We start from the raw sequence: 12,077 nt of genomic DNA, 5'->3' as shown, positions 1-12,077 counted from the left end.
ATTGTATTATATATATATATATATATTCAATGTTTTGCAGAAATGCGATGCAACGTAGCACATAATACGAATGTTTAAAAACACAGTCACTAAAAATAGACACAAAATAAAAAAAGGAAACACTCACACGAAAAATAAAACTGAGAGACTTTCGCGGTTGTAGCCGCTTCATCAGTCAAGGAGAGAATGAGGGGGGAAGGAGTGTGTTGGAAAAAAGGAGTGTGTTGGAAAAAGGGGAAAAGATGATGGGAAGAGGGGAGGGGTGTATTGGGGCGGGGCTAACTTAACAAGATACATTCAGACCAGGGAGTTATATGTTAAGTGATTGTCAAATAACCTTTAAAAAATAGTATCTATCATTATTTTAACACCGATTCTGCGAGTTGTGCTGTCATTTAAGTTATCTGCCTCGTGAACAAAGGATTAAAGGAGGACAACAAAATTACTCTCGTTTTTAATGGGATTAAAGCGCACAAAACGCCATTTTTCTGATTAGCACTCCTTTATGCGTTTTCTAAAATATATGCAAGTATTTACACATTTGAGAAAATATACATTCAAATTTTATATCGATTATTTAATGTGTCCTCTGTTCATTATCCATTTTTACGTATTATTACGTTCAATTATACTCACGGTCAGAGCCAGGGGCGGCTCCAGGATTTCCTTGAGGGGGGGGCGGGACGGGCTGCTTACCCCTCCCCCCACTCTCTCTCTCTCATGATGTGGCATACAAGCGTCAAAATAAGATAAGAGTTTCGGCATTATAGTTGAGAAAGAATGAAGGCATTGGTACAAATTGTTGTACAGTTGTAAAAGTAATTTCCGATTTACGTGTGTAATTTCAAACGATCTGTATATTTTTCGGTCCAAGCGGGAGACACAACCTTTGAATAGACGTTCGAATCGTAGATTTCGATGGAGAGTTGAGGGAAATAAGGCGAGAAAATTAAAAAAAAAAAAACGTTGTGCAATCTTATGGGAAAATTGTGAGTATAATTTACGACTCATGTATTATTTATGCACTTTCAATTATGATCAAATCATGAAAACAGAGAATCCACACCAAATGCAGCAAACCCCATCCCTGTAGATCAAAAATTGAGAGAGAAAAAGCAGACATAAGCGTAACATTTATAAATAGAGGGTAGTATACGGTACGTGATGCGAGTTCGCATTTTATACCCCTTGACAAAAGTGCTTAGCGGGCGAAATGAAGTTTTCTCTTCAATATATTAAATTCCAATTTTACCCATAAGTATTTAACTTTTGGATTTCAGGAACTACTGTATGATTGATCAAGAAAATACAACTGAAGTCGACAGTAAAATCATTTGCCGAATTTCATTTGAATATCTTGGAAAATATTTTTGAGAAGTTATTATAGAGATTATTATCAAGTATTTATAAATACAATCATGTGCACACACAAAGTTCCATGGCAGTTTTCATTGGTTTCATGTCATTAAATTCCGGAATTTTTTTTCAAAAAAGTTATCTCATTATCTAATTCCGTTAACATTGTACTTCTATTTTTTTTCAATAACGGTGCATATTTATCACATATTTTTTCAAGAATGCTTTCTGACGAGTCCGAATTTTTTATTTCCATGAAAACAGCTGGGATTAGTGTATTCAACTTGAAGCACTCTATTGACTCTCCAGCAAATCTGTCCTTGATATCCGTATTTACGTAATCTAAGATGGGAATATAGATTATTTTTTCCCAATACGCGATTATATCGTCTTCATCATTGGTAGCCGGGTAAATTGCTTGATTCTTTTGTCGATTGGCTGCACGTGGAATGCGGATTTGAATGTCTATTTCCTCCATAATTTTCTTAGCCTTTGCAAAAATTCCAGAGAAAATTTTATAAGAGTTCATCCGCTTATCCTTTAGTACTTCAAAAGTTTGGTCAACTTTTTTTTAGCTTGAAAAACATCTACAGTCTCATTTTGCAAATATTTGCTTAAAATATAAATTGCACTCAAAACATCACTCAGACTATATACAGTTCAAATGAATTCACAATTACAAATTGATAACAATAAACATCTTCCTTTAGTTGCCGTTTTATAATCATCCCACTTTGACACTTTTTCGAGAGCTTTGGCAATATCATGTAAGTCGTCTCTAAAAGTTACAATGGATTTATGCCTTTCTACCCATCTAGTCTCACAGTTACCTGTCATTTGATGAACTAAGATATCAACAATGGTTTTATTACGTTTACTTGATGCTTTAAAAAGTCGCGGGAAGAGATGTCGAATCTTGTTCCTTTGAATCATTTTCTAGCCGAGGCTTCTTCCTTATTAGCCACCTAACCATTTTGCATATATATGCAAATAAATTTAGATCTACACGTACACAAAGAAAGAGAAATGATTTTGATAACATAAAAAAAGAATACAACCCCAAAACGAATGCAACTGTCCAAGCTCACGTGTGATTCATGAATTACTCCAACCGTTTCAGAGAGAAAGTCTTCAACTTTAGAATGTGTCGTCAGAGGAAATTGTCAACAATTTTTGCTCGTAATTGTACAGAGCTCCAACTTCAAACAGCAGGCCAGCAAAACAGATACATGCGCTCCACCTTTGTGCTGCTTGACCGTGCGCACGAGTGGAAACGATCGATGAATCTGTTGTCGGAGTTGCAGACTTTCAAATTCGAATCATAGATCTGGCAAGCTCGTCTAAGGAATATATAGTTGCAGAAATTTTCTACAAAGAAATAAACTCGCCTGCCGATAGTGAAACAAATTATTCGGAACATCTCAACTTCGAGAAAAACTCTTTCTGGCTGTAGGAAAGTATGTACCGTAGAATAATATGACTTCTGCCACACGCGCTTCGCTTCACAAATTGATACTTGGTAGCACAATGGGTGACGAGCCATCATTTCATTCTCGCCTTTCCTAGCATAGGCAAGAGGAGATTGCAAGCAGCAAAAAAATTCCGTCAGTCACCGCCCAGGGGGGGGGGCGCCCCCCGCGCCCCCTGGCTGGAGCCGCCCCTGGTCAGAGCAGTAATCTTTCCCATGTAAAAAGTCATCTTGCCCGGGGTCATATCTCATCTGCCCTTATTTCATCATCCTTTGTAATCGCAGCGGAAATTTATTTCGCTTTAAATTTTACAAGTCTTAATGTCACAATGAAAGCTGAAATAGAGTGTTATGGCGAGTGACTGGGGAAAGATGATATTTTTGGACTAAGTATCACCTTCGCATATAAATTTACAGTCCACATTGTTTTGTCATCATTAAAACTCCATTCGCAGGCGTTAATTCATGAAAATTTTAATATTAAGTATCCTAAAGAAACCGTCTAATGTCTCATGAATATTTAGCACTATGCAAATTCCAAACCGCAGGTGAAAATTATTTTATTTCTCGTAAAAATGTCAGTGTGCTTAGTTCCGGAAATATGTGCTGCTTTCTTAGCCTATGGACTTCTGAGGTCAAGATTTTGCGAATGATATCCCATAGACATTTGGAGGACTGCGTGTATTTTCTCCAACGATGAACGCGCATTCAAAAATTTCCTATATGTGTTCATTTGTATCCAATTCGATCATTTATTAATGGTGATCAAGTAAAAAAATACAGGGCGCGAGGAAAAGCTCAGTTTCATTGAGGAAACAGAAGCTATAATTCATAATTTTCAGTCCAATCTTAAAATATACTCGTGCAATTTTGTTAATTATCAAGGACAAAGAGTAGTGGAAAAACAATAGGGCCGAAGGGAAGGTCCACGAGATGGAGGAGTGCCTCAGTGCGCGGCTTTATCGCTCTTCATTCGGCATCCTGTTTTTCTTAACGCCCACTAATGCGAACTCCGAGAATTATTTTCCTCGCGCCCACAATTACTTAGGAATCTTTGATGTAAGTACGCATGTGTTTTGATTAGACGTGGATGTTTGGTGTAACCGTGAGGAATAAATTGTTCGTGAAGGTTCGTCGAAGGTTTACCAACTGGTGTCGAATGTATCATCAATTCCGCCGCGTATGGTAAACATAGGATAAAATTTCCCCCCGGAAACGAATTGAGGGGACGATGCAAGCAGTCCGGTGATTGGCTATTTCTGCGCGGGTGCTTCTGGGTGACGATTTCGTTTGCTCGCGGACGTCAACTGTGAGTGTTGATGGATGCCTGCCGTTCACCATGGTGCCTGCACGGATTCTCGTGGTCGTGATGCTGTTGTACTTCGTTGGAAATAGCGCGAGCCTAATTCGTGAGTGTTATGCATTTTTAGCGTTGCCATCGATATGTCGAATGTAACCTTTCCTCAGGCGCAATATTGGAATAGGGTAGTTTCCTTCATCAAAGAAAACGAAAGGCATTGATTGCGATTCGTTACCCACCATTAGTGTATTCATAATATACAAATTATCTGGTTTTAGAAATACCGGTTTAGACGAATGGCAAGGGTCAATTTTATCCTCATTTGAAAAAGGCCAGATTGGCGCTCATGCGATGCCACTCCACGTGGCGTCACAGGGACCTAGTTTCTATACGAGTGGATAGGAGTTTTACATCGTCTGAGATTATTAATGCATGCATGAGGCACAGAGCTCAGGCAAACATCTCTTAATAATCACACATTAAAAATACCTAAGTTCGGAAAGTTTCCTTCGTTTGATAGGGGAATAATAATCCTTATTTAAGCCAAGCGCTACCAGCTAGCATGGTACTCCGCTACCTGCTAGCATCCTGCGTCGTATCAGCGCTCATTGTCAGAGCCTCGCCCCAAGGTCACCTCACTTGCGGCAGCGGGAACCAGAACGACGTCACGCGGAGTTTTTCCCGGCATTCATACTTACCCGGCGCGTTTTCGCGCGCTTGAAATTTTTCACTTTACATTTAATCTCGAAAAATAGACATCGTCATTTAAAAATCTAAAATCGTGAAATACGTACTCCAGGAGTAATGATCTTTCGATTTAGGCAGTAAAAAAATAATAGGAAACCACCCTATTGCTGAGTTCAAGCGCAATGTGCCTTACAGGCGCAGATGTGAAAAAAACATTACATATTAACTCTTAACTCGGCTCAATGGTGAACCTTTAAAGCTTTATAGCACCATTATTAGTGCACTACTACATGTAGTATAACACGTAAAAAATGTCATCGGTGCCATGCATATATACCTTTACACGCTTTCATCCTGCCCCGGACCCATCCAGCAAGGTGCGATTTAAGGTGATCTTTAGGATATTAAGTATTATTATAACGTATTTTAGCATGTGAATTCTATAAGATCAGGTATTTTATTTTGCTCACTTATTTCGCTAATAATGCTTATATTTTACTGTATTTTACAAATATTTTGCTCAATTATGCTAAATAATCCGCCACTGATCTGCCGGCATAGATGCGAAAAGCGAAAGTCTGCTTAGAGCGTGCCAAAACAAACAGCTACTATAAGTATAAAGGGTCTTTGGCGCCTATTGTCGTGGAGAAATGAAAAAGCACTCACAAAGAGCCTGTCAGATAAATTGCGCCCAACGGAAGGTTAAAGGTAATTGGTTAAGGAAGGCTATTGTGTATACAGTGCTTTGCAAGGCAGCATAGTGTAATATATAATTCTATTGTGCAAATAAGGTATGTCAAAATTCTTGTATCTTCTTTTTAATTTATTTACGATTGAATTCTTTTTATATTTTTTTATTTTTATAATTGTAAAAAAACATTCTAATAACCCTTCATTCCTACATGTATCAATTTATGGTAACCGTCATCATTATAGCCCTGAAGAATGTATAAGAGTACATTGAGACGTAGGCAAAGATTTTTTCATTACATTCTCAGACCTATACTCCGAAACGTTAATCGTCATTTAATGATAGAAAATAAACAAACATTACACTAGATTTAACGTAGATTATTTATTCTTTGTGAACTTCAGTTAATTGTTGGATTGACGATTAGACGTGGGCTCAAAGGGCCCCCGCGCACTGGCAACTTTTTCAAAGCAACTATTTAGTTGCTTTGTGGAAGTTCAAATGAAACACACGAAATTGACTGCGGCCCCGCGCACGGGCGATTTTTTAGTTGCCGCAACTAAATAATTGCGTCCGGACCTATTCTGAGGGTGATTAAATTGTTGCCGGCAGGAATAGATCGCGTGGATGCTTACCCAACCCCGCGCACTGGCAACTTTTCAGTTGCTTGACGGCCCTTGTTCGGAGCGCATCTTGGAAAGTGTTTTGCTGGACGCGTTTTGCAAAGATCTCATAGTTTTTAAGTTTTGGGGTTACTTACGGTAATATTAATTACTGAACATGCTCTGGATTGTATTTGGAAGCCATATATTTACAAATTCACTTACTTGCATTATGTAAATAAACAACTACCTCAGAATGGTTTACTTACATAGTTACACCTTCCCTTCATTTGATTCCTTTCATTACATTTTCTTCATACTCTTGAGATTCTTCGAAATTCTTTTCTTCCTATACTTCTTCTTTCTGGTTATCCAGCTACCACTGCTTCACAGCATATTACATGGTGGACCACGGATCTCTATTGTAGAGACTATATATTGTTGGGCCTTGGAATTTCTTGCATTCCATCTACGTTTCTGATCTTGATTCATTTCTTTTTCTTCGTTCAAGTCGTCACCTTCAATTATTTCAATCATTTCTGCTGTTTGAAATAGGATTCCTATTTAAAAAAACCACATTGGGTAGGTTGATGTATCCTCCCGCTTCGGTATGTGCATTACACCTTCATTCGACGCCACCATTTCTTTTACTTCTTTCCTCCCGTTCTTTCTTCCTAATTCTCAATTTTACTGCAAATGTTGCTCTGGCCCTATTACCTTTTTGGGATTATTTGCGGTACTTAAATTTATTGAACAAGCTCTGGATTGTATTTGGAAGCCACAAATTCACAACCAACGGTCATATACCCTTACGGAAAGATTCGGCAATCCATGCAAAAAATCGAGTCTTAAGTTCGACTGAGGCGGCGCCAATCGTTCCTGCAGCGAATTTGGAGCTAATCTTTACAGGTGTGGGTTACTCCATAGAACCACTTTTTTCGTTTAAAATTTAATGCTGAAATATAATCCTAACGTTCTTCTTTATTTTCTGGTTCAGGTTCTTTTCAGGTTCTTATAAATTTCACATTTTTTAAAACTAGTGAGCATTATAAAATGAAAGTTGTTTGAACGAAGCAAATTACAATTAATATAAGGCGGAAATAATGTAAAATTCATTCAAATTTATTATGGATATAATAGAGGAATCGTACTTACATGTCAAAGATAAGTAAGTGATTCTGAACAGAGGATTACCAAAAACAAGAAAACAATATGTATACCCAAAGATTCCACAGTATTGAAATCGTGATGGCAATCCAAAGAATGCTGTACTGCAGCCAGACACATAACTAGGAATATGCTTTGGGGGCGGGAGGGATGAGATGGCATGGGGTGGGAAAATTTTTGAAAAATGACATGCCTCGATATACGTTTCACATCATTTTGGCGCTAAAAATTTATATTTAAGCAGATAAAGTTATTTTATTTCAATACTAGGTTATTTTGTAAATATCTTTTTTTTTCTCCGATGGTTTGGGGGGGAATTATCCCCTCACCCCCCATATTTACGCTACTGACTGCATCCCAATCCGTCCTAGCTCGCGTCATATTTAATTTTCTTGAGTTTCCTCCTCATGTGTTTCTCGATCCAACATAGTTTCTTTTCAATAGTTTAGTCTCCTTTCCATGTATAACTAGATGGATGTATATCTTCCCTGATATCTGGTCCCATATTAAATAGCCACTCCACCATTTTCACAGCTTCTCTAGTGCCCAATTTACGATTAAAGCTATTGAAGATCATTCCTGGTACCTATATAAACCAGATTTATTTAATGTGATTGAGATATCTATTATATTTAGGTGATTGAATTTGTGATCATTTTTAAAAAACTTGATAAATGAATTGGAATTAAAGGCAACAACATTTTAGATTAAACGAAAGTTCTCCTACCAATTTTACGTACAGTATAGTTTATGTAAATTCCTCTAAAAAGAGGATAGTCCTCAAGGACAAATACTGTACCCAAAACCTTTTGTTCCTTTGCTTATTTTTTCGCTGTCTCAAAATGAGCGCAACAACACAACTTGCTTTCACGAGATCCATTGTAAACTGAGCTGAGGGGCAACTATTTAATCGCCAGTGCGCGGTAGCGAGCAACTCTTGGGTGATTAAATTGTTTAGTTGCCGGTGATTAAAGTTGCCAGTGCGCGGGGGCCCAAAAAGTAAAAATTCGATTTTGGCGGCGGGCGTATGGGTATATTTTTAGCGGAGTGCTGCACGAGTTGGCGTCCACGTCAATTGTGTCTAAGTTGCAAATAAGTCACTGACGTTGAGTTCCAAGTTAATAATGAAATACACTTTGATACTTCCACAAAATTCAGAGTTTCTATTTTATTACCGGTTTCGGCTATAACACCATTTTCAAATACATGTATTTGAAAATGGTGTAATAGCCGAAACCGGTAATTATTATTATTATTATAGTATTCTACCGATTAAGGTAGGTTTCCATGGAGTACTCAAGAAGTGATCTGGGAGCCTCCCTTTCCTTCCAGCACTGCCTTGTTTAATTCACAGTAAGGCCTACTCTCTTTCAATCTATCTAAAAATCCTATTCTTTTCCTTCCCCTCCCTCGTTTTCCTAACATTCTACCCCCTAACACCATTTTCAACATCCCCTCACCGCTAAGCACTAACTCCATCCATACCTTCTGTCTCCTCCGTATCTCATCTAAAAGCTGCCTCTCCTCGCCAGCCATATCCAGCACTAGTTTTAAATATTTTTTAAAATTTCTCTGAGGCTTTGGGGGGGATCTATCCCCTCATTCTCCCTTAGTTATACCACTGGAACGAAGAATATATTGGGTTATCTCATGGTTACACTCACCATGAAATCTCGAATTATCTACGTTACGTCTCGTTAAGGAAGGATTGAATAGTACGAAGGGGCATATACAACTGCAGTGTTTAGCATTGAGGCTTATTTTGCACGGGACACGTAATTGCGCAGGTCGTAACTGCATTTATTTCTCATTGATGCGTGAAATTGAGCGAATGCATGAACGAAATTAACCCTTCCGAGTGCCTAAAAAAACTTACACTAATTAATATATTATGTGTTATATTTTAGGTTTTCCTTTAATCCAACACCATTGGTCAATTTTAATGACAATATATTTTGTTTTGTATCATTTATAAATACATAGTAAATTCCTTTTTGGATTTTACATTGATTTTGTGCGAAATGGTAGGAATCTTTCATATTTTGCTATTGTAACTGTATATTCACTAACATGGTTGGAAAAAAAACAAGTACATTAGTTGCCATCATGTAGAATATTGGCGTTATTGAAGTTATAATATCATATTATATAATTTATTGCATTCAACTTTTATCCCTGCAATCATACACTAAACAAGTTTTTTTTCTTCCCGCCAACAACTGTGCGGGGTAACTAAGTTACCCCACCAATAAAATTTGAAGTTTCCAAAAAAGAATTTAAATGTAATTAAAAATCATTCGTCGCCTAAATAACGACAAAATAGTTGAGCTCAAATACAAAAAATATCAAAGGGACAAAATGTTTTTAAAAATTATACTACATTAACATCATTTGGGGTAACAGAATTACCCCGCACAGTGATGAAAGGGTTCAAATCTAACGTACATGCATTTTCGAATGCGCATTCGTGCGCACGCCAGATCTTGCAACTACATGCTCCGCGTAAAATCGGCCTAGGAAATCCGAATCGATGGTTTTCTACACTCATTTAGGCCAATGCGTTGATGCGAGAGGAAGTGGTGCTTCCAAAGATACATTTATATCCTGGGATTCAGAGGGCGACCACCATTGTGTGTCCTTGCGGTGGTCCATTAAAGATGACTGGGGGCAAAGACCTCTTGCCCAAAGCTAACAGCTTGATGCGGTCTCAGCGCTGCGGTGTTGACTCGGACCGCAAAGTCCAGTTATCTCTCGGGCGCCACCGTCTAACGACCGCAAGACAGAACAAGGAACACCCACGAAACCAATAAATTGTGACGAAAATCAAGAAACTTGAGCAACGCAGAGACCGGAGCTCAAATACCCAATTCCAAAACCTCTGTCTCCATCCTACGGCCAGCTCTCGTTAAATTGCTCGAAAATAATTACATCTTTGATGGCAAAGATCTCTCTAAGTCAACTCAATCCAAAATAATAACAGTTTCAGTCCTAGACTCTCCAATTATTTACAATTTTGGCACTTATCAAGCGATTCGAACAAGTAATAATAAAATACCAATGAGGAATTTTGTAACAATCAACAACACTCTAATGTGACAGCTAAGTCAGGGAATGCTTGCAAATGTGATCGTTTCAAACTGTGAATAATCGTCTACAGCTCTATTTTCAATGCAAGAATTTACAACTGCAGACTCGTGTACACAAACGAGTTAGGAGAACAAAATTTCACTAATAGCAATCATATTAAGACTCATGATGGAGGTCTCCATTGATAGGATAAGTAAAAAATTTAGATTGTTATGGATTAAATCTAAGTCTCCGACGATATATTCATGGGTAAGGTAGTCCCGAGTACATGAACCAACATTCTTTGTAGCGACAGTTTATAATTGATTAAATTTAATTATTTGCACATAATTCTATGCTAATACCTTAGTCGGCAGGAGAATGAGTTATGGAGAAAATTGGCTGAGTTTCTATAATGGATAAACGTATACAACTCCATTTTCAATACATTACAAGTGCAGACTCAGTATATGGATCAACATTCTTTGTAGCAACAGGGTATCACGGGTTACGTGTAATTATTCGAACGACATTCTTTGTCAATACCTTGCTCGGAAGAAGAATGAGTAAGGGGAAAAAAGTGGCGGATTCTCCATTATTAAACGCACATTAACGAAGTGATCGCACATGCGTTTTCGCGCGAGACGAAACAAGTTCATTGGACCGGTATCGCATATCCGCGAAAGCTTTCAGCCGAGCCAGGATAAAATAGTGTAAGGATGAATAAAATATCCATCAGAAAGCCGTAAAACTCACCATTTTGAAACATCTATCATTAAAATTCCGCAATTTGTTAATCTCGCACCTACCACTTATCCTGGTGGGTATACCATACCCCCACACACTCAGGTATTAGCTGCACCTAAACCCACCCCTCTAACACCATTTTCAACATCCCCTCACCGCTAAGCACTAACTCCATCCATACCTTCTGTCTCCTCCGTATCTCATCTAAAAGCTGCCTCTCCTCGCCAACCATATCCAGCACTTCGTCGTTTCTTTTCCTCTCCGTCCATTTCACCCTCTCCATTCTTCTCCATACCCACATCTCGAATGCCTCCAATCTTCTCTCGTCTTCTTTCCTCAGTGTCCACGTTTCCGCACCGTAGAGAGCTACAATCCAGATCAAATTCTTCACTAACCTTTTCTTTAAACTCTTACAAAACGATCCTCTTAGATGGTCCTTCCTGTTCACGAACACCTCCTTCGCTAATGCAACTCTCTTCCTGATGTCCTTACTACTGTATCCGTTTTCCTCTAACGTACTGCCTAAATTGTTGAATTGCTCAACCTGCTCAAGTTTTTCACCACCCACCTTTATCTTAAGTCTCACATTCCTCGCTCGTAATGCTTTACAAAACCGCATAACCTTAGTTTTCTTGTGAACAATCCTCATCCCATACTCCTCGCAACGCTCGTATAACGCATCCACTAGAGCCTGAAGCCCCCTCGCTGACTGGCTAATCAGCGCCTGATCATCCGCGAATCTCACTGATTTGAACATCATTCCTCCCACTTTTATTCCAGCTTCTAACTCATCCCACGCTTCCCTTACCATCTTTTCAGCGTACACGTTAAAGAGCAGCGGCGATAGAGGACAGCCTTGCCTCGCACCTCGGCCAATGCTTGCCCACCCAGATTCTCCGTCCGCTACCCTCACTTGCGCAGTCTGGGCCATATACAGATTACGAATCAGTCGTCTATCCCTCCAGTCTACACCTATTCTCTTGAGAATATCCA

Source organism: Ischnura elegans, chromosome 11, assembly GCF_921293095.1.
Source record: "Ischnura elegans chromosome 11, ioIscEleg1.1, whole genome shotgun sequence".
In the NCBI taxonomy this organism is placed as follows: Eukaryota; Metazoa; Arthropoda; class Insecta; order Odonata; family Coenagrionidae; genus Ischnura; species Ischnura elegans.
The sequence above is the reverse complement of the archived record's forward strand: the minus strand, read 5'-3'. Positions refer to the sequence as shown.